The following is a 22,287-nucleotide window of genomic DNA, read 5'->3' on the forward strand; positions in this document are numbered from 1 at the left end:
AATTGGTTTCAAACTACGGAGCCACCCAAGGATCCTAAAAAGTCCATTTGTGGAGATGAGCTCCTGGACTCCCGTTAAGAAGACATGTTGTCAACCTCTAGATCCCTTACATGCCTGCACTTTTCGGCTTGCTGCTGCTGCAATCCACGCGTTTTAGATCTGCATAACTCCACCTCTTTAAACACAGCACCTTCACCCCCTGCTGTTCCCACCCGCCTCAACACCGTTGGAAGGGAGGAGAACCAATTAAGGCGGGGGGTGGGGTGGAACGAGCAGCTGTCTACCCTTAGCAGGAGGGCTCCTGATTACATACCTCTCCTGCTGCTGCTGCTGCTGGCTGTCCAGCAGCAGACTGAAGGTGGCTGCTGCTGTGCACAGGTATATAAAGGCTCAGAGCCTATTATGACACGCGCAGCCAGCGTTCCATTGCCACATTCCATCTACTGCAGGCAGGATACCTGGCTGGCTGAATGTCGCTGAGAAGCTCACAGAGACCGCCATAAGCAACAGTTTAACAGAATGCCACAGACTAATCAACCAAACTTTTTGGGTTGGGTTCTCTTTTATAGTCTGCAGGCATTAAATGAAAGAAGTCAGTGTTCCAGCAGAAGGAGACAACGTTTCAGAAAAGGCATTGTAGCAAACCAAAAAAGAAATTTTAAGCGCAGCAGTGTAACCAGCGCACATACCTGTTAGCTCGGGTGAGTTTAAAAGGCTGCTGTTGATAACAAGGGCATTTGCTAAATAGATGGTGTGTGTGCAACAATATACTGAAAGGTCAATTATATTGTGCAGCTTATCTCACCACCTGTAGTTATTTAGGTGAAAGCTCCAAAATGCTTGCCTAATATGTCTGTTTATCCAAAAGGAAGTAGAAAGGGAGAGCTAGAAAGATAGCATTGCATCACATTACATGGCAATGCAATGCACAGTTGCTGAAGTTGAACCAAAATGAGCTTGTAATCTGGCTTCTGCAACTTTGAACATGAAAAATCCAATGAGGAGAAGAAAAGCAGAGCCAAAGAGTCCATCCCAAAATCCGACAAACAAGCAAAATGAACAAAAAACATTGAATTCAATTCTTTCTGATTTTAGAAACTGCATTAAAGAAGGGGTGCACCGGTCCTGGAGATACTGCAATACCAGGTCAATGCGTGGAGTGGACAGAGCAAGCTCTTTTTCCATCTCCCTGTTCTAAAAATCCATTTAATATATGGTCCCCAGATAGGGGACGTATCAGATATTAAACTGATAAGAACAGATTTTTTTTTTTTTTTTTTTTTTACGACGCACTAACTAGACACATCACACCCCTATGCTACACAAAACACTCAATCTGAAAGAAAAAGCATATCAATCAATACAGTACGACGAACCGTGATAAGGGATAGGGATTGGGAAAAAGGGGATGGGGAGGGGAAAATCACAGGCCCGAAGCTTTATTGAAAGACAAGACACATAAGGGGAGAGGGGGAGGAGGGGTTTAGTCCTCATCCTCGTCCTCCGGACCGTCCATGATGGAATAGTCTCTGAGCAGGCTGTGGATCAGCCTGCGGCAGTCCTGGATGGACATCCTCTCCCTCCTCAAGATGAGCCGGTTCCTGGCGACCCAAAGGGCATCCTTGAAGCAGTTCATAAGGCGCCAAGCCTCCTGGATGGCTCCGACGGTATGAACCCCAGGGAAGAGTCCATAAAGCACAGAATGGTGCGATAGGCTCGCCCTGGGGACAGAGTTCCTCAGGTCGTCCTCAAGTGCAGTCAATAGGCGCTGTGCAAATCCGCAGTCCCAAAAAGTGTGCAAAGATGTTTCCTCCACGAAGGGGCACCTTGGGCAGTACCGGGTCTTGCACAGGTTCCGGGCATGCATGAATGACCGGACGGGCAGTCCGCCCTGAATCGCCATCCACGACAAGTCCTTGTGCCCGTTGGTCAGCCTGTCAGACGACACATTTGTCCACACAGTCTCCAGCGTGTCCTGGTGAAGTCCTGTGATGTTCTCCACGTCATCCTTGGCTCTGATTAGCTTGTGGATAGTTTTGGGCTTCCACAAGTCGGGCTTGAGTCCCTCCAGTTGATGCTCCCCCACAAATCGAACGACGTCTCCGTAGAACCATGGCGTCGTCCAGTTGTAGGGGAAGGAGCTGTCCCACTTGTCCCAGCCGAGTCGCCTCCAAAGAGGAAGCAGGAAGAAGCGAGACATGGACCTGCCCGCGGAGCCATTCTTGACTTGCAAAGTCCGGCGGACACAATCACACACAAAAGAGGATCGCAGGAGGGTGGGGATATCTGGAACGCCCTTCCCACCCTTGCGAGGCTCCTTGTACATGACGGCCCGCCTGACTCTGTCCATCTTGGATCCCCAGACAAAGTGAAACACTGTCCTGGTAATGGCCCTGCACACAGTGACGTGTGGGGGCCAGGCCTGCGCCGTGTACTGCAAGACGGGCAGGACCTCATTACGCAGGACGAGTGCCTTACCCTCACAAGTGAGGTGTCTGAGGCTCCAGAGTCCGATCCGTTGCTTCACCTTGGCCAAGCGTTCTTGCCAGGACTTGAGGGCCGCTCCTTCCTTCCCGAACCAGACTCCCAGCACCTTGAGGAAATCCGGTTGAATGTTGAAGGGGAAGGGGGCGGAGGAGGCCGGCTGCCAATCCCCGAAGAGCATGGCTTCCGACTTCCTGCAGTTGACTTTGGCCCCTGAAGCCCGGCCGAACCTCTCACACGTCTGGACGAGGGCGTCGACTGAACCACGATCAGCGCAGAAGACGGTGACGTCGTCCATGTAGAGCGAGCACTTGACCTCGTGTCGTCCCGGACCCGGTGCGGTGATCCCTCTGATCTCTCCATTCTGCCGGATAGCCTCTGCGAAGAGTTCTATAACACAAACAAAAAGAAGAGGTGATAGAGGGCAGCCTTGTCTGACCCCAGAGAGGACAGGGAAGGGGTCAGTCTTCCAGCCGTTCACCAACACCGAGCTGTGGATATCAAAATACATCAGACGGACATACGAACAAAACATGTTACCCAAACCTAACCGGTGCAGAGCTCGGCCCATGAACTCGTGGGAAACCCGGTCGAAGGCCTTCTCCTGATCCAAGGAGACCAGGGCCGCGTGTGCGCGGCGGACCTTGATGTACTCGACCGTGTCCCGCACGAGAGCGAGGCTGTCTGCGATGCGACGTCCAGGGATGCCGCAGGTCTGGTCCGGGTGGATGATCCGTCCGATCACCGTCTTAAGTCGTGTCGCCATCGTCTTGGCCAGGATCTTGTAGTCCACGTTGAGCAGAGTGATGGGACGCCAATTCCTCAGGTCGCACCTCTCTCCCTTCCGCTTGAACAGGATCGTGACCATTCCTTCCCTCAAAGATGGAGGCATTCTACCCTCCACCACCATCTCCTCGTACAGGTCCAACAGGTCCGGACAGATGAGGTCTCCCAGCGCTACATAGAGCTCCGCTGGAAGACCATCACTGCCCGGGGTCCTGCCGGTCCTAAAGGATTTAGCGGCAGAGAGCAATTCGCCCACCATCAGAGGTTTGTCCAAGGCTGCCGTGCCTGCAGGATCAAGATGGTTAGTGATACCTGACAGAAACTTATCAGCAGCGTCGGGGTCGGTAGTCTTGTGGGAGTAGAGTTCGCTGTAGAAGTCGCTGACGACCCTCATCACGTCCTCCTTCCCACGTCGCATGTTTCCGCTCTCGTCTCGCAGCTCGTTCAGGGGCGTGTGACCGGCATGAAGTTTCCTGAAAAAGAATGAGTTACATTTCTCACCCTTCTCCAGATTCTCCACTTTGGAACGGAAGACGATTCGCTTGGACTCCTCCTCAAAGTGCCTTTTCAGGCTCTTCTTGGTCTCCTCCAGCTCCTCCCTCACGTCCCAGCCGCAGTGAAGAAGGTCCTGCAGCGACCGCAGCTCGCGCTGCAACCCTCTGAAGTCCCTCCTCTTCTCACACGCCTGTTGTCGACCCTTGGCCTGAAAGAAACAGCGAAACTCAAGTTTAACATATTCCCACCAATCAGAGACTGTTTGGAAGCTACCCTTGTAGGACTGCCACATTGCGTAGGCTGCTCTCAGCTCCTCCACGACTTCATCCTGAGCCAGCAGAGCACAATTCAGCTTCCAGGAGCCGGGCCCGGACGGAAAACCGTCGCCGAGGACACCTTGTAAGTGAATGGCTCTGTGGTCGGAGAAGAAGCAGGAGACCATCGAGTGCCTACTCTGCCTGACTGCCCGAGAGGTGAACACAAAGTCAATCCTGGAGCGGAGTGAGCCATCGGGTCGGCTCCACGAATAGTTCGTGGAGCCTCTCCCCATGGAGCCCACCACGTCCTGAAGAGAGGCCTCGGTTACCATCTCGATGAGCAGCTTGGACGTGATGTCCAACTTGGCAGATGTGCCAGAACTACGACCATCCTCCTCGATGGGGCAGTTGAAATCCCCGGCCATCACTAAGGTCCTGGTGGTGGCAAGCTGAAGCCGCAGGGTCTGGAAAAGCTCCAAACGCTCATTCTTCAGTGGGGACGCATACACGTTGATGAACCTGACAGGTTCTCCCGCCCAGTTGCCATCTACAACAAGAGCCCTGCCGCAGATGAGCTCCTGGACGGACTCAAGCGTGAATGCGCCCCCCCTGATCAGAATTGCGACCCCCGCAGACTTGCAGTCACCCCCACCGGACCAGTAGGATGGACCGTGGGACCACTCCCTGGCCAGATGTTTGAAGGACCTAGAGGAGGGAAGGGAACATTCCTGCAACATATAAACATCACACAACTGGGAAGTAAGGAAGGCATAAATAGTCTGACGTCTGAACTTGTCCTTGATGCTCCTGACATTAATGGAAAATAAGTTAATATTAGCCATCATGTAGGGAAAAAAGAAAAAGTTAGCGCAGGCAATACACCTTAGTTACCACTCCGGTCGGGTGGTCCCTCGTCGGTGTTGACTGCTGGTGACGGGATCACCAGCAGGCCCTCTTCCTCCATCTGGTCAAGCAGCGCGGCCTCGATCTCGGCGACCACCAGTTCCTCCTCTTCTGGCTCGGCCACCAGGGTCTCAACCATGTGCTCCATCTCTTCTGGCTCAGGGAGGGTATCCTCCTTTTCGCCTACGAAATCCAGAATCTTCTTTTTGGAGGATTCAGTAGCAGGGCTGTCCTCCACCTTCCTCTTTCCCCGGGTTGGAACTGGGGAGACAAGAAGAGGAAAATCCTCCTCGGAATAGATAGCGGCGGGTGGAGGAAAGGTTAATTCCACCGCTACCATGGTCTGGGGAGGGAGAGTGGCTGCCGGGGCAGGGGAAAGGACACCTGCTGAGGAGTAGGGGAAGGAGGAAGAGGAAGTGGAATCCTCAGCAGGGGTGGCCGGGGTGGGGGGGGATTGGACGGGGGTGGCAGGGGGAGGGATCGAGAGAGGGGTGACAGAACTCTTACCCTCCTTTGACTTTTTCTTCTGCTTCGGAGCTGCTGGGACCGTCGCTGGGGCTTTGGCCACCGACTCCTTGACCGCATTGGCCTTGGTCGTCTCGGCCTTGGCCGCTGGGGCCTTGGTCGTCGCGTCCTTGACCTTCACAGGCCTGGTCGTCGGGGCCTTGTCCTCCGTAGCTGGGGTCGTCGCAACCACCGATGCCCAGGATCTCTCACGCTTGGGGCAATCCTTGTACAGATGAGCCGCCAGCCCACACAGGTTGCAGGACGTCTTCTTCGGGCAGTCCTTCGAGCTGTGTCCCGTCACTCGACAAATCCTGCAGGCATCCTCCTTGCAGTCCTTCATCTCGTGGCCGTTCTTGCCGCATCTCCTGCAGTTCCGCGGCATGTCCGGGTAATAGATGAGGCCGTAGGAGTTGCCCAGGGAGAATGTCGGGGGCAGGTGCCGAAGTCCGTCTGAGTACGCCAGGTCCCTGTGAAGTCTAACGGTCACCGACCACTTACCTGTCCAGAAGCCGAGTCCATTCAGGATGTGAGAGGGTTCCTTCACAACCAAACAGAAGCGTCTCAGGAAGGTACAGATGTCTTGGCCTGGGGTGTGCGGGTTGCGCATGGAGACCGTGATCCTCCTTTCGTCCCTCTGGATAGGGCAGCTACCTGTAAAGGCAGAGAAAGAATTATCCGGTCCTTTTGCGCTTACCATTTCCCAGAACCTCCTGCAGGTGTTCACAGTGGCGAAGGTGACGAAGAAGATCCCCGTCAAGAAGGTCTGGATGCTGAGGGTGTCCGACCTGGAGAAGCCTCGATCCAGCAGCATCTTCTGGCAGAACACGTCCGAGGACATGTCCGGCACCCTCCCATCCACTTCCTTCAGCTTCAGGGCCACCGTCTGCCGCATCCATGGCTCCAGGGCTGGAGCTTCGTGGCGGGGCTTCTGGGGTCCCTTCTGCTGGCCAGTCGTGGAGGCAGAGTCCTTGGGGTCAGAATCGGCTCCTGGCTGGGCCCTCCTGGCTGTCCCCTGCTCCAGGCTCTTCTTTTCGGCCTTCCTCGCAGCGCTTGCCATGGCTTTCCTCCTGCAGTTACTTCTTGGAGCTGGATCTGGAACTCTTCCCGGAATGGGTGGAGCTATGCAGATTCTTCTCCCGTCGTGTTCTGGACAAATTCCCCGAAAGGTCTTTGTCTCGATGATTTTCTTCCTCGAAGATTCCACAGGACAGCCCGATTCTTCTCCGAGTCTTCGTCTTCTTCTGGATTCTTTAGAGCTTCTTCCTCCCACCGATATCCGCCTTCCTTCTCCGATGTCAGCTGGGCTCCGAAGCTCTTCTCCTTCCGAGTTCGATCGCTCTCGTCAAGTGTAGATCGTAGCTCTTGTGTTCTTAAAAGAACAGATACTACACTTGATCTTAGCCAAAAGGCCGAGAAGCGATAACCAGAATTGGTTTCAAACTACGGAGCCACCCAAGGATCCTAAAAAGTCCATTTGTGGAGATGAGCTCCTGGACTCCCGTTAAGAAGACATGTTGTCAACCTCTAGATCCCTTACATGCCTGCACTTTTCGGCTTGCTGCTGCTGCAATCCACGCGTTTTAGATCTGCATAACTCCACCTCTTTAAACACAGCACCTTCACCCCCTGCTGTTCCCACCCGCCTCAACACCGTTGGAAGGGAGGAGAACCAATTAAGGCGGGGGGTGGGGTGGAACGAGCAGCTGTCTACCCTTAGCAGGAGGGCTCCTGATTACATACCTCTCCTGCTGCTGCTGCTGCTGGCTGTCCAGCAGCAGACTGAAGGTGGCTGCTGCTGTGCACAGGTATATAAAGGCTCAGAGCCTATTATGACACGCGCAGCCAGCGTTCCATTGCCACATTCCATCTACTGCAGGCAGGATACCTGGCTGGCTGAATGTCGCTGAGAAGCTCACAGAGACCGCCATAAGCAACAGTTTAACAGAATGCCACAGACTAATCAACCAAACTTTTTGGGTTGGGTTCTCTTTTATAGTCTGCAGGCATTAAATGAAAGAAGTCAGTGTTCCAGCAGAAGGAGACAACGTTTCAGAAAAGGCATTGTAGCAAACCAAAAAAGAAATTTTAAGCGCAGCAGTGTAACCAGCGCACATACCTGTTAGCTCGGGTGAGTTTAAAAGGCTGCTGTTGATAACAAGGGCATTTGCTAAATAGATGGTGTGTGTGCAACAATATACTGAAAGGTCAATTATATTGTGCAGCTTATCTCACCACCTGTAGTTATTTAGGTGAAAGCTCCAAAATGCTTGCCTAATATGTCTGTTTATCCAAAAGGAAGTAGAAAGGGAGAGCTAGAAAGATAGCATTGCATCACATTACATGGCAATGCAATGCACAGTTGCTGAAGTTGAACCAAAATGAGCTTGTAATCTGGCTTCTGCAACTTTGAACATGAAAAATCCAATGAGGAGAAGAAAAGCAGAGCCAAAGAGTCCATCCCAAAATCCGACAAACAAGCAAAATGAACAAAAAACATTGAATTCAATTCTTTCTGATTTTAGAAACTGCATTAAAGAAGGGGTGCACCGGTCCTGGAGATACTGCAATACCAGGTCAATGCGTGGAGTGGACAGAGCAAGCTCTTTTTCCATCTCCCTGTTCTAAAAATCCATTTAATATATGGTCCCCAGATAGGGGACGTATCAGATATTAAACTGATAAGAACAGATACTACACTTGATCTTAGCCAAAAGGCCGAGAAGCGATAACCAGAATTGGTTTCAAACTACGGAGCCACCCAAGGATCCTAAAAAGTCCATTTGTGGAGATGAGCTCCTGGACTCCCGTTAAGAAGACATGTTGTCAACCTCTAGATCCCTTACATGCCTGCACTTTTCGGCTTGCTGCTGCTGCAATCCACGCGTTTTAGATCTGCATAACTCCACCTCTTTAAACACAGCACCTTCACCCCCTGCTGTTCCCACCCGCCTCAACACCGTTGGAAGGGAGGAGAACCAATTAAGGCGGGGGGTGGGGTGGAACGAGCAGCTGTCTACCCTTAGCAGGAGGGCTCCTGATTACATACCTCTCCTGCTGCTGCTGCTGCTGGCTGTCCAGCAGCAGACTGAAGGTGGCTGCTGCTGTGCACAGGTATATAAAGGCTCAGAGCCTATTATGACACGCGCAGCCAGCGTTCCATTGCCACATTCCATCTACTGCAGGCAGGATACCTGGCTGGCTGAATGTCGCTGAGAAGCTCACAGAGACCGCCATAAGCAACAGTTTAACAGAATGCCACAGACTAATCAACCAAACTTTTTGGGTTGGGTTCTCTTTTATAGTCTGCAGGCATTAAATGAAAGAAGTCAGTGTTCCAGCAGAAGGAGACAACGTTTCAGAAAAGGCATTGTAGCAAACCAAAAAAGAAATTTTAAGCGCAGCAGTGTAACCAGCGCACATACCTGTTAGCTCGGGTGAGTTTAAAAGGCTGCTGTTGATAACAAGGGCATTTGCTAAATAGATGGTGTGTGTGCAACAATATACTGAAAGGTCAATTATATTGTGCAGCTTATCTCACCACCTGTAGTTATTTAGGTGAAAGCTCCAAAATGCTTGCCTAATATGTCTGTTTATCCAAAAGGAAGTAGAAAGGGAGAGCTAGAAAGATAGCATTGCATCACATTACATGGCAATGCAATGCACAGTTGCTGAAGTTGAACCAAAATGAGCTTGTAATCTGGCTTCTGCAACTTTGAACATGAAAAATCCAATGAGGAGAAGAAAAGCAGAGCCAAAGAGTCCATCCCAAAATCCGACAAACAAGCAAAATGAACAAAAAACATTGAATTCAATTCTTTCTGATTTTAGAAACTGCATTAAAGAAGGGGTGCACCGGTCCTGGAGATACTGCAATACCAGGTCAATGCGTGGAGTGGACAGAGCAAGCTCTTTTTCCATCTCCCTGTTCTAAAAATCCATTTAATATATGGTCCCCAGATAGGGGACGTATCAGATATTAAACTGATAAGAACAGATACTACACTTGATCTTAGCCAAAAGGCCGAGAAGCGATAACCAGAATTGGTTTCAAACTACGGAGCCACCCAAGGATCCTAAAAAGTCCATTTGTGGAGATGAGCTCCTGGACTCCCGTTAAGAAGACATGTTGTCAACCTCTAGATCCCTTACATGCCTGCACTTTTCGGCTTGCTGCTGCTGCAATCCACGCGTTTTAGATCTGCATAACTCCACCTCTTTAAACACAGCACCTTCACCCCCTGCTGTTCCCACCCGCCTCAACACCGTTGGAAGGGAGGAGAACCAATTAAGGCGGGGGGTGGGGTGGAACGAGCAGCTGTCTACCCTTAGCAGGAGGGCTCCTGATTACATACCTCTCCTGCTGCTGCTGCTGCTGGCTGTCCAGCAGCAGACTGAAGGTGGCTGCTGCTGTGCACAGGTATATAAAGGCTCAGAGCCTATTATGACACGCGCAGCCAGCGTTCCATTGCCACATTCCATCTACTGCAGGCAGGATACCTGGCTGGCTGAATGTCGCTGAGAAGCTCACAGAGACCGCCATAAGCAACAGTTTAACAGAATGCCACAGACTAATCAACCAAACTTTTTGGGTTGGGTTCTCTTTTATAGTCTGCAGGCATTAAATGAAAGAAGTCAGTGTTCCAGCAGAAGGAGACAACGTTTCAGAAAAGGCATTGTAGCAAACCAAAAAAGAAATTTTAAGCGCAGCAGTGTAACCAGCGCACATACCTGTTAGCTCGGGTGAGTTTAAAAGGCTGCTGTTGATAACAAGGGCATTTGCTAAATAGATGGTGTGTGTGCAACAATATACTGAAAGGTCAATTATATTGTGCAGCTTATCTCACCACCTGTAGTTATTTAGGTGAAAGCTCCAAAATGCTTGCCTAATATGTCTGTTTATCCAAAAGGAAGTAGAAAGGGAGAGCTAGAAAGATAGCATTGCATCACATTACATGGCAATGCAATGCACAGTTGCTGAAGTTGAACCAAAATGAGCTTGTAATCTGGCTTCTGCAACTTTGAACATGAAAAATCCAATGAGGAGAAGAAAAGCAGAGCCAAAGAGTCCATCCCAAAATCCGACAAACAAGCAAAATGAACAAAAAACATTGAATTCAATTCTTTCTGATTTTAGAAACTGCATTAAAGAAGGGGTGCACCGGTCCTGGAGATACTGCAATACCAGGTCAATGCGTGGAGTGGACAGAGCAAGCTCTTTTTCCATCTCCCTGTTCTAAAAATCCATTTAATATATGGTCCCCAGATAGGGGACGTATCAGATATTAAACTGATAAGAACAGATACTACACTTGATCTTAGCCAAAAGGCCGAGAAGCGATAACCAGAATTGGTTTCAAACTACGGAGCCACCCAAGGATCCTAAAAAGTCCATTTGTGGAGATGAGCTCCTGGACTCCCGTTAAGAAGACATGTTGTCAACCTCTAGATCCCTTACATGCCTGCACTTTTCGGCTTGCTGCTGCTGCAATCCACGCGTTTTAGATCTGCATAACTCCACCTCTTTAAACACAGCACCTTCACCCCCTGCTGTTCCCACCCGCCTCAACACCGTTGGAAGGGAGGAGAACCAATTAAGGCGGGGGGTGGGGTGGAACGAGCAGCTGTCTACCCTTAGCAGGAGGGCTCCTGATTACATACCTCTCCTGCTGCTGCTGCTGCTGGCTGTCCAGCAGCAGACTGAAGGTGGCTGCTGCTGTGCACAGGTATATAAAGGCTCAGAGCCTATTATGACACGCGCAGCCAGCGTTCCATTGCCACATTCCATCTACTGCAGGCAGGATACCTGGCTGGCTGAATGTCGCTGAGAAGCTCACAGAGACCGCCATAAGCAACAGTTTAACAGAATGCCACAGACTAATCAACCAAACTTTTTGGGTTGGGTTCTCTTTTATAGTCTGCAGGCATTAAATGAAAGAAGTCAGTGTTCCAGCAGAAGGAGACAACGTTTCAGAAAAGGCATTGTAGCAAACCAAAAAAGAAATTTTAAGCGCAGCAGTGTAACCAGCGCACATACCTGTTAGCTCGGGTGAGTTTAAAAGGCTGCTGTTGATAACAAGGGCATTTGCTAAATAGATGGTGTGTGTGCAACAATATACTGAAAGGTCAATTATATTGTGCAGCTTATCTCACCACCTGTAGTTATTTAGGTGAAAGCTCCAAAATGCTTGCCTAATATGTCTGTTTATCCAAAAGGAAGTAGAAAGGGAGAGCTAGAAAGATAGCATTGCATCACATTACATGGCAATGCAATGCACAGTTGCTGAAGTTGAACCAAAATGAGCTTGTAATCTGGCTTCTGCAACTTTGAACATGAAAAATCCAATGAGGAGAAGAAAAGCAGAGCCAAAGAGTCCATCCCAAAATCCGACAAACAAGCAAAATGAACAAAAAACATTGAATTCAATTCTTTCTGATTTTAGAAACTGCATTAAAGAAGGGGTGCACCGGTCCTGGAGATACTGCAATACCAGGTCAATGCGTGGAGTGGACAGAGCAAGCTCTTTTTCCATCTCCCTGTTCTAAAAATCCATTTAATATATGGTCCCCAGATAGGGGACGTATCAGATATTAAACTGATAAGAACAGATACTACACTTGATCTTAGCCAAAAGGCCGAGAAGCGATAACCAGAATTGGTTTCAAACTACGGAGCCACCCAAGGATCCTAAAAAGTCCATTTGTGGAGATGAGCTCCTGGACTCCCGTTAAGAAGACATGTTGTCAACCTCTAGATCCCTTACATGCCTGCACTTTTCGGCTTGCTGCTGCTGCAATCCACGCGTTTTAGATCTGCATAACTCCACCTCTTTAAACACAGCACCTTCACCCCCTGCTGTTCCCACCCGCCTCAACACCGTTGGAAGGGAGGAGAACCAATTAAGGCGGGGGGTGGGGTGGAACGAGCAGCTGTCTACCCTTAGCAGGAGGGCTCCTGATTACATACCTCTCCTGCTGCTGCTGCTGCTGGCTGTCCAGCAGCAGACTGAAGGTGGCTGCTGCTGTGCACAGGTATATAAAGGCTCAGAGCCTATTATGACACGCGCAGCCAGCGTTCCATTGCCACATTCCATCTACTGCAGGCAGGATACCTGGCTGGCTGAATGTCGCTGAGAAGCTCACAGAGACCGCCATAAGCAACAGTTTAACAGAATGCCACAGACTAATCAACCAAACTTTTTGGGTTGGGTTCTCTTTTATAGTCTGCAGGCATTAAATGAAAGAAGTCAGTGTTCCAGCAGAAGGAGACAACGTTTCAGAAAAGGCATTGTAGCAAACCAAAAAAGAAATTTTAAGCGCAGCAGTGTAACCAGCGCACATACCTGTTAGCTCGGGTGAGTTTAAAAGGCTGCTGTTGATAACAAGGGCATTTGCTAAATAGATGGTGTGTGTGCAACAATATACTGAAAGGTCAATTATATTGTGCAGCTTATCTCACCACCTGTAGTTATTTAGGTGAAAGCTCCAAAATGCTTGCCTAATATGTCTGTTTATCCAAAAGGAAGTAGAAAGGGAGAGCTAGAAAGATAGCATTGCATCACATTACATGGCAATGCAATGCACAGTTGCTGAAGTTGAACCAAAATGAGCTTGTAATCTGGCTTCTGCAACTTTGAACATGAAAAATCCAATGAGGAGAAGAAAAGCAGAGCCAAAGAGTCCATCCCAAAATCCGACAAACAAGCAAAATGAACAAAAAACATTGAATTCAATTCTTTCTGATTTTAGAAACTGCATTAAAGAAGGGGTGCACCGGTCCTGGAGATACTGCAATACCAGGTCAATGCGTGGAGTGGACAGAGCAAGCTCTTTTTCCATCTCCCTGTTCTAAAAATCCATTTAATATATGGTCCCCAGATAGGGGACGTATCAGATATTAAACTGATAAGAACAGATACTACACTTGATCTTAGCCAAAAGGCCGAGAAGCGATAACCAGAATTGGTTTCAAACTACGGAGCCACCCAAGGATCCTAAAAAGTCCATTTGTGGAGATGAGCTCCTGGACTCCCGTTAAGAAGACATGTTGTCAACCTCTAGATCCCTTACATGCCTGCACTTTTCGGCTTGCTGCTGCTGCAATCCACGCGTTTTAGATCTGCATAACTCCACCTCTTTAAACACAGCACCTTCACCCCCTGCTGTTCCCACCCGCCTCAACACCGTTGGAAGGGAGGAGAACCAATTAAGGCGGGGGGTGGGGTGGAACGAGCAGCTGTCTACCCTTAGCAGGAGGGCTCCTGATTACATACCTCTCCTGCTGCTGCTGCTGCTGGCTGTCCAGCAGCAGACTGAAGGTGGCTGCTGCTGTGCACAGGTATATAAAGGCTCAGAGCCTATTATGACACGCGCAGCCAGCGTTCCATTGCCACATTCCATCTACTGCAGGCAGGATACCTGGCTGGCTGAATGTCGCTGAGAAGCTCACAGAGACCGCCATAAGCAACAGTTTAACAGAATGCCACAGACTAATCAACCAAACTTTTTGGGTTGGGTTCTCTTTTATAGTCTGCAGGCATTAAATGAAAGAAGTCAGTGTTCCAGCAGAAGGAGACAACGTTTCAGAAAAGGCATTGTAGCAAACCAAAAAAGAAATTTTAAGCGCAGCAGTGTAACCAGCGCACATACCTGTTAGCTCGGGTGAGTTTAAAAGGCTGCTGTTGATAACAAGGGCATTTGCTAAATAGATGGTGTGTGTGCAACAATATACTGAAAGGTCAATTATATTGTGCAGCTTATCTCACCACCTGTAGTTATTTAGGTGAAAGCTCCAAAATGCTTGCCTAATATGTCTGTTTATCCAAAAGGAAGTAGAAAGGGAGAGCTAGAAAGATAGCATTGCATCACATTACATGGCAATGCAATGCACAGTTGCTGAAGTTGAACCAAAATGAGCTTGTAATCTGGCTTCTGCAACTTTGAACATGAAAAATCCAATGAGGAGAAGAAAAGCAGAGCCAAAGAGTCCATCCCAAAATCCGACAAACAAGCAAAATGAACAAAAAACATTGAATTCAATTCTTTCTGATTTTAGAAACTGCATTAAAGAAGGGGTGCACCGGTCCTGGAGATACTGCAATACCAGGTCAATGCGTGGAGTGGACAGAGCAAGCTCTTTTTCCATCTCCCTGTTCTAAAAATCCATTTAATATATGGTCCCCAGATAGGGGACGTATCAGATATTAAACTGATAAGAACAGATACTACACTTGATCTTAGCCAAAAGGCCGAGAAGCGATAACCAGAATTGGTTTCAAACTACGGAGCCACCCAAGGATCCTAAAAAGTCCATTTGTGGAGATGAGCTCCTGGACTCCCGTTAAGAAGACATGTTGTCAACCTCTAGATCCCTTACATGCCTGCACTTTTCGGCTTGCTGCTGCTGCAATCCACGCGTTTTAGATCTGCATAACTCCACCTCTTTAAACACAGCACCTTCACCCCCTGCTGTTCCCACCCGCCTCAACACCGTTGGAAGGGAGGAGAACCAATTAAGGCGGGGGGTGGGGTGGAACGAGCAGCTGTCTACCCTTAGCAGGAGGGCTCCTGATTACATACCTCTCCTGCTGCTGCTGCTGCTGGCTGTCCAGCAGCAGACTGAAGGTGGCTGCTGCTGTGCACAGGTATATAAAGGCTCAGAGCCTATTATGACACGCGCAGCCAGCGTTCCATTGCCACATTCCATCTACTGCAGGCAGGATACCTGGCTGGCTGAATGTCGCTGAGAAGCTCACAGAGACCGCCATAAGCAACAGTTTAACAGAATGCCACAGACTAATCAACCAAACTTTTTGGGTTGGGTTCTCTTTTATAGTCTGCAGGCATTAAATGAAAGAAGTCAGTGTTCCAGCAGAAGGAGACAACGTTTCAGAAAAGGCATTGTAGCAAACCAAAAAAGAAATTTTAAGCGCAGCAGTGTAACCAGCGCACATACCTGTTAGCTCGGGTGAGTTTAAAAGGCTGCTGTTGATAACAAGGGCATTTGCTAAATAGATGGTGTGTGTGCAACAATATACTGAAAGGTCAATTATATTGTGCAGCTTATCTCACCACCTGTAGTTATTTAGGTGAAAGCTCCAAAATGCTTGCCTAATATGTCTGTTTATCCAAAAGGAAGTAGAAAGGGAGAGCTAGAAAGATAGCATTGCATCACATTACATGGCAATGCAATGCACAGTTGCTGAAGTTGAACCAAAATGAGCTTGTAATCTGGCTTCTGCAACTTTGAACATGAAAAATCCAATGAGGAGAAGAAAAGCAGAGCCAAAGAGTCCATCCCAAAATCCGACAAACAAGCAAAATGAACAAAAAACATTGAATTCAATTCTTTCTGATTTTAGAAACTGCATTAAAGAAGGGGTGCACCGGTCCTGGAGATACTGCAATACCAGGTCAATGCGTGGAGTGGACAGAGCAAGCTCTTTTTCCATCTCCCTGTTCTAAAAATCCATTTAATATATGGTCCCCAGATAGGGGACGTATCAGATATTAAACTGATAAGAACAGATTTTTTTTTTTTTTTTTTTTTTACGACGCACTAACTAGACACATCACACCCCTATGCTACACAAAACACTCAATCTGAAAGAAAAAGCATATCAATCAATACAGTACGACGAACCGTGATAAGGGATAGGGATTGGGAAAAAGGGGATGGGGAGGGGAAAATCACAGGCCCGAAGCTTTATTGAAAGACAAGACACATAAGGGGAGAGGGGGAGGAGGGGTTTAGTCCTCATCCTCGTCCTCCGGACCGTCCATGATGGAATAGTCTCTGAGCAGGCTGTGGATCAGCCTGCGGCAGTCCTGGATGGACATCCTCTCCCTCCTCAAGATGAGCCGGTTCCTGGCGACCCAAAGGGCATCCTTGAAGCAGTTCATAAGGCGCCAAGCCTCCTGGATGGCTCCGACGGTATGAACCCCAGGGAAGAGTCCATAAAGCACAGAATGGTGCGATAGGCTCGCCCTGGGGACAGAGTTCCTCAGGTCGTCCTCAAGTGCAGTCAATAGGCGCTGTGCAAATCCGCAGTCCCAAAAAGTGTGCAAAGATGTTTCCTCCACGAAGGGGCACCTTGGGCAGTACCGGGTCTTGCACAGGTTCCGGGCATGCATGAATGACCGGACGGGCAGTCCGCCCTGAATCGCCATCCACGACAAGTCCTTGTGCCCGTTGGTCAGCCTGTCAGACGACACATTTGTCCACACAGTCTCCAGCGTGTCCTGGTGAAGTCCTGTGATGTTCTCCACGTCATCCTTGGCTCTGATTAGCTTGTGGATAGTTTTGGGCTTCCACAAGTCGGGCTTGAGTCCCTCCAGTTGATGCTCCCCCACAAATCGAACGACGTCTCCGTAGAACCATGGCGTCGTCCAGTTGTAGGGGAAGGAGCTGTCCCACTTGTCCCAGCCGAGTCGCCTCCAAAGAGGAAGCAGGAAGAAGCGAGACATGGACCTGCCCGCGGAGCCATTCTTGACTTGCAAAGTCCGGCGGACACAATCACACACAAAAGAGGATCGCAGGAGGGTGGGGATATCTGGAACGCCCTTCCCACCCTTGCGAGGCTCCTTGTACATGACGGCCCGCCTGACTCTGTCCATCTTGGATCCCCAGACAAAGTGAAACACTGTCCTGGTAATGGCCCTGCACACAGTGACGTGTGGGGGCCAGGCCTGCGCCGTGTACTGCAAGACGGGCAGGACCTCATTACGCAGGACGAGTGCCTTACCCTCACAAGTGAGGTGTCTGAGGCTCCAGAGTCCGATCCGTTGCTTCACCTTGGCCAAGCGTTCTTGCCAGGACTTGAGGGCCGCTCCTTCCTTCCCGAACCAGACTCCCAGCACCTTGAGGAAATCCGGTTGAATGTTGAAGGGGAAGGGGGCGGAGGAGGCCGGCTGCCAATCCCCGAAGAGCATGGCTTCCGACTTCCTGCAGTTGACTTTGGCCCCTGAAGCCCGGCCGAACCTCTCACACGTCTGGACGAGGGCGTCGACTGAACCACGATCAGCGCAGAAGACGGTGACGTCGTCCATGTAGAGCGAGCACTTGACCTCGTGTCGTCCCGGACCCGGTGCGGTGATCCCTCTGATCTCTCCATTCTGCCGGATAGCCTCTGCGAAGAGTTCTATAACACAAACAAAAAGAAGAGGTGATAGAGGGCAGCCTTGTCTGACCCCAGAGAGGACAGGGAAGGGGTCAGTCTTCCAGCCGTTCACCAACACCGAGCTGTGGATATCAAAATACATCAGACGGACATACGAACAAAACATGTTACCCAAACCTAACCGGTGCAGAGCTCGGCCCATGAACTCGTGGGAAACCCGGTCGAAGGCCTTCTCCTGATCCAAGGAGACCAGGGCCGCGTGTGCGCGGCGGACCTTGATGTACTCGACCGTGTCCCGCACGAGAGCGAGGCTGTCTGCGATGCGACGTCCAGGGATGCCGCAGGTCTGGTCCGGGTGGATGATCCGTCCGATCACCGTCTTAAGTCGTGTCGCCATCGTCTTGGCCAGGATCTTGTAGTCCACGTTGAGCAGAGTGATGGGACGCCAATTCCTCAGGTCGCACCTCTCTCCCTTCCGCTTGAACAGGATCGTGACCATTCCTTCCCTCAAAGATGGAGGCATTCTACCCTCCACCACCATCTCCTCGTACAGGTCCAACAGGTCCGGACAGATGAGGTCTCCCAGCGCTACATAGAGCTCCGCTGGAAGACCATCACTGCCCGGGGTCCTGCCGGTCCTAAAGGATTTAGCGGCAGAGAGCAATTCGCCCACCATCAGAGGTTTGTCCAAGGCTGCCGTGCCTGCAGGATCAAGATGGTTAGTGATACCTGACAGAAACTTATCAGCAGCGTCGGGGTCGGTAGTCTTGTGGGAGTAGAGTTCGCTGTAGAAGTCGCTGACGACCCTCATCACGTCCTCCTTCCCACGTCGCATGTTTCCGCTCTCGTCTCGCAGCTCGTTCAGGGGCGTGTGACCGGCATGAAGTTTCCTGAAAAAGAATGAGTTACATTTCTCACCCTTCTCCAGATTCTCCACTTTGGAACGGAAGACGATTCGCTTGGACTCCTCCTCAAAGTGCCTTTTCAGGCTCTTCTTGGTCTCCTCCAGCTCCTCCCTCACGTCCCAGCCGCAGTGAAGAAGGTCCTGCAGCGACCGCAGCTCGCGCTGCAACCCTCTGAAGTCCCTCCTCTTCTCACACGCCTGTTGTCGACCCTTGGCCTGAAAGAAACAGCGAAACTCAAGTTTAACATATTCCCACCAATCAGAGACTGTTTGGAAGCTACCCTTGTAGGACTGCCACATTGCGTAGGCTGCTCTCAGCTCCTCCACGACTTCATCCTGAGCCAGCAGAGCACAATTCAGCTTCCAGGAGCCGGGCCCGGACGGAAAACCGTCGCCGAGGACACCTTGTAAGTGAATGGCTCTGTGGTCGGAGAAGAAGCAGGAGACCATCGAGTGCCTACTCTGCCTGACTGCCCGAGAGGTGAACACAAAGTCAATCCTGGAGCGGAGTGAGCCATCGGGTCGGCTCCACGAATAGTTCGTGGAGCCTCTCCCCATGGAGCCCACCACGTCCTGAAGAGAGGCCTCGGTTACCATCTCGATGAGCAGCTTGGACGTGATGTCCAACTTGGCAGATGTGCCAGAACTACGACCATCCTCCTCGATGGGGCAGTTGAAATCCCCGGCCATCACTAAGGTCCTGGTGGTGGCAAGCTGAAGCCGCAGGGTCTGGAAAAGCTCCAAACGCTCATTCTTCAGTGGGGACGCATACACGTTGATGAACCTGACAGGTTCTCCCGCCCAGTTGCCATCTACAACAAGAGCCCTGCCGCAGATGAGCTCCTGGACGGACTCAAGCGTGAATGCGCCCCCCCTGATCAGAATTGCGACCCCCGCAGACTTGCAGTCACCCCCACCGGACCAGTAGGATGGACCGTGGGACCACTCCCTGGCCAGATGTTTGAAGGACCTAGAGGAGGGAAGGGAACATTCCTGCAACATATAAACATCACACAACTGGGAAGTAAGGAAGGCATAAATAGTCTGACGTCTGAACTTGTCCTTGATGCTCCTGACATTAATGGAAAATAAGTTAATATTAGCCATCATGTAGGGAAAAAAGAAAAAGTTAGCGCAGGCAATACACCTTAGTTACCACTCCGGTCGGGTGGTCCCTCGTCGGTGTTGACTGCTGGTGACGGGATCACCAGCAGGCCCTCTTCCTCCATCTGGTCAAGCAGCGCGGCCTCGATCTCGGCGACCACCAGTTCCTCCTCTTCTGGCTCGGCCACCAGGGTCTCAACCATGTGCTCCATCTCTTCTGGCTCAGGGAGGGTATCCTCCTTTTCGCCTACGAAATCCAGAATCTTCTTTTTGGAGGATTCAGTAGCAGGGCTGTCCTCCACCTTCCTCTTTCCCCGGGTTGGAACTGGGGAGACAAGAAGAGGAAAATCCTCCTCGGAATAGATAGCGGCGGGTGGAGGAAAGGTTAATTCCACCGCTACCATGGTCTGGGGAGGGAGAGTGGCTGCCGGGGCAGGGGAAAGGACACCTGCTGAGGAGTAGGGGAAGGAGGAAGAGGAAGTGGAATCCTCAGCAGGGGTGGCCGGGGTGGGGGGGGATTGGACGGGGGTGGCAGGGGGAGGGATCGAGAGAGGGGTGACAGAACTCTTACCCTCCTTTGACTTTTTCTTCTGCTTCGGAGCTGCTGGGACCGTCGCTGGGGCTTTGGCCACCGACTCCTTGACCGCATTGGCCTTGGTCGTCTCGGCCTTGGCCGCTGGGGCCTTGGTCGTCGCGTCCTTGACCTTCACAGGCCTGGTCGTCGGGGCCTTGTCCTCCGTAGCTGGGGTCGTCGCAACCACCGATGCCCAGGATCTCTCACGCTTGGGGCAATCCTTGTACAGATGAGCCGCCAGCCCACACAGGTTGCAGGACGTCTTCTTCGGGCAGTCCTTCGAGCTGTGTCCCGTCACTCGACAAATCCTGCAGGCATCCTCCTTGCAGTCCTTCATCTCGTGGCCGTTCTTGCCGCATCTCCTGCAGTTCCGCGGCATGTCCGGGTAATAGATGAGGCCGTAGGAGTTGCCCAGGGAGAATGTCGGGGGCAGGTGCCGAAGTCCGTCTGAGTACGCCAGGTCCCTGTGAAGTCTAACGGTCACCGACCACTTACCTGTCCAGAAGCCGAGTCCATTCAGGATGTGAGAGGGTTCCTTCACAACCAAACAGAAGCGTCTCAGGAAGGTACAGATGTCTTGGCCTGGGGTGTGCGGGTTGCGCATGGAGACCGTGATCCTCCTTTCGTCCCTCTGGATAGGGCAGCTACCTGTAAAGGCAGAGAAAGAATTATCCGGTCCTTTTGCGCTTACCATTTCCCAGAACCTCCTGCAGGTGTTCACAGTGGCGAAGGTGACGAAGAAGATCCCCGTCAAGAAGGTCTGGATGCTGAGGGTGTCCGACCTGGAGAAGCCTCGATCCAGCAGCATCTTCTGGCAGAACACGTCCGAGGACATGTCCGGCACCCTCCCATCCACTTCCTTCAGCTTCAGGGCCACCGTCTGCCGCATCCATGGCTCCAGGGCTGGAGCTTCGTGGCGGGGCTTCTGGGGTCCCTTCTGCTGGCCAGTCGTGGAGGCAGAGTCCTTGGGGTCAGAATCGGCTCCTGGCTGGGCCCTCCTGGCTGTCCCCTGCTCCAGGCTCTTCTTTTCGGCCTTCCTCGCAGCGCTTGCCATGGCTTTCCTCTTGCAGTTACTTCTTGGAGCTGGATCTGGAACTCTTCCCGGAATGGGTGGAGCTATGCAGATTCTTCTCCCGTCGTGTTCTGGACAAATTCCCCGAAAGGTCTTTGTCTCGATGATTTTCTTCCTCGAAGATTCCACAGGACAGCCCGATTCTTCTCCGAGTCTTCGTCTTCTTCTGGATTCTTTAGAGCTTCTTCCTCCCACCGATATCCGCCTTCCTTCTCCGATGTCAGCTGGGCTCCGAAGCTCTTCTCCTTCCGAGTTCGATCGCTCTCGTCAAGTGTAGATCGTAGCTCTTGTGTTCTTAAAAGAACAGATACTACACTTGATCTTAGCCAAAAGGCCGAGAAGCGATAACCAGAATTGGTTTCAAACTACGGAGCCACCCAAGGATCCTAAAAAGTCCATTTGTGGAGATGAGCTCCTGGACTCCCGTTAAGAAGACATGTTGTCAACCTCTAGATCCCTTACATGCCTGCACTTTTCGGCTTGCTGCTGCTGCAATCCACGCGTTTTAGATCTGCATAACTCCACCTCTTTAAACACAGCACCTTCACCCCCTGCTGTTCCCACCCGCCTCAACACCGTTGGAAGGGAGGAGAACCAATTAAGGCGGGGGGTGGGGTGGAACGAGCAGCTGTCTACCCTTAGCAGGAGGGCTCCTGATTACATACCTCTCCTGCTGCTGCTGCTGCTGGCTGTCCAGCAGCAGACTGAAGGTGGCTGCTGCTGTGCACAGGTATATAAAGGCTCAGAGCCTATTATGACACGCGCAGCCAGCGTTCCATTGCCACATTCCATCTACTGCAGGCAGGATACCTGGCTGGCTGAATGTCGCTGAGAAGCTCACAGAGACCACCATAAGCAACAGTTTAACAGAATGCCACAGACTAATCAACCAAACTTTTTGGGTTGGGTTCTCTTTTATAGTCTGCAGGCATTAAATGAAAGAAGTCAGTGTTCCAGCAGAAGGAGACAACGTTTCAGAAAAGGCATTGTAGCAAACCAAAAAAGAAATTTTAAGCGCAGCAGTGTAACCAGCGCACATACCTGTTAGCTCGGGTGAGTTTAAAAGGCTGCTGTTGATAACAAGG

The 22,287-nt window shown here is 50.9% G+C and overlaps 6 non-coding genes and 4 pseudogenes across 6 annotated transcripts; all 10 read right to left on the minus strand.

Annotated features, from left to right (window-relative positions):
- Positions 1-1,109: 1,109 nt before the first annotated feature.
- On the minus strand, positions 1,110-1,352 carry LOC141246913 (U2 spliceosomal RNA; annotated as a pseudogene).
- A 5,423-nt stretch (positions 1,353-6,775) lies between these two features.
- LOC141246920 (U2 spliceosomal RNA) lies at positions 6,776-6,853 on the minus strand (annotated as a pseudogene).
- A 1,115-nt stretch (positions 6,854-7,968) lies between these two features.
- Positions 7,969-8,159, minus strand: LOC141246927 (U2 spliceosomal RNA). Its single transcript, XR_012310448.1, has one exon. It is a non-coding gene; the product is annotated as a U2 spliceosomal RNA (small nuclear RNA).
- A 1,115-nt stretch (positions 8,160-9,274) lies between these two features.
- Positions 9,275-9,465, minus strand: LOC141246928 (U2 spliceosomal RNA). Its single transcript, XR_012310449.1, has one exon. It is a non-coding gene; the product is annotated as a U2 spliceosomal RNA (small nuclear RNA).
- Positions 9,466-10,580: 1,115 nt separating this feature from the next.
- On the minus strand, positions 10,581-10,771 carry LOC141246929 (U2 spliceosomal RNA). Its single transcript, XR_012310450.1, has one exon. It is a non-coding gene; the product is annotated as a U2 spliceosomal RNA (small nuclear RNA).
- A 1,115-nt stretch (positions 10,772-11,886) lies between these two features.
- LOC141246930 (U2 spliceosomal RNA) lies at positions 11,887-12,077 on the minus strand. The gene has a single exon (XR_012310451.1). It is a non-coding gene; the product is annotated as a U2 spliceosomal RNA (small nuclear RNA).
- Positions 12,078-13,192: 1,115 nt separating this feature from the next.
- LOC141246931 (U2 spliceosomal RNA) lies at positions 13,193-13,383 on the minus strand. The gene has a single exon (XR_012310452.1). It is a non-coding gene; the product is annotated as a U2 spliceosomal RNA (small nuclear RNA).
- A 1,115-nt stretch (positions 13,384-14,498) lies between these two features.
- Positions 14,499-14,689, minus strand: LOC141246934 (U2 spliceosomal RNA). The gene has a single exon (XR_012310454.1). It is a non-coding gene; the product is annotated as a U2 spliceosomal RNA (small nuclear RNA).
- Positions 14,690-15,804: 1,115 nt separating this feature from the next.
- Positions 15,805-16,047, minus strand: LOC141246915 (U2 spliceosomal RNA; annotated as a pseudogene).
- A 5,423-nt stretch (positions 16,048-21,470) lies between these two features.
- Positions 21,471-21,548, minus strand: LOC141246921 (U2 spliceosomal RNA; annotated as a pseudogene).
- Positions 21,549-22,287: the final 739 nt, after the last annotated feature.

Source organism: Phyllobates terribilis, unplaced genomic scaffold (genome assembly GCF_046119375.1).
Source record: "Phyllobates terribilis strain yellow unplaced genomic scaffold, ASM4611937v1 Scaffold_2708__1_contigs__length_111604, whole genome shotgun sequence".
Classification (NCBI taxonomy): Eukaryota; Metazoa; Chordata; class Amphibia; order Anura; family Dendrobatidae; genus Phyllobates; species Phyllobates terribilis.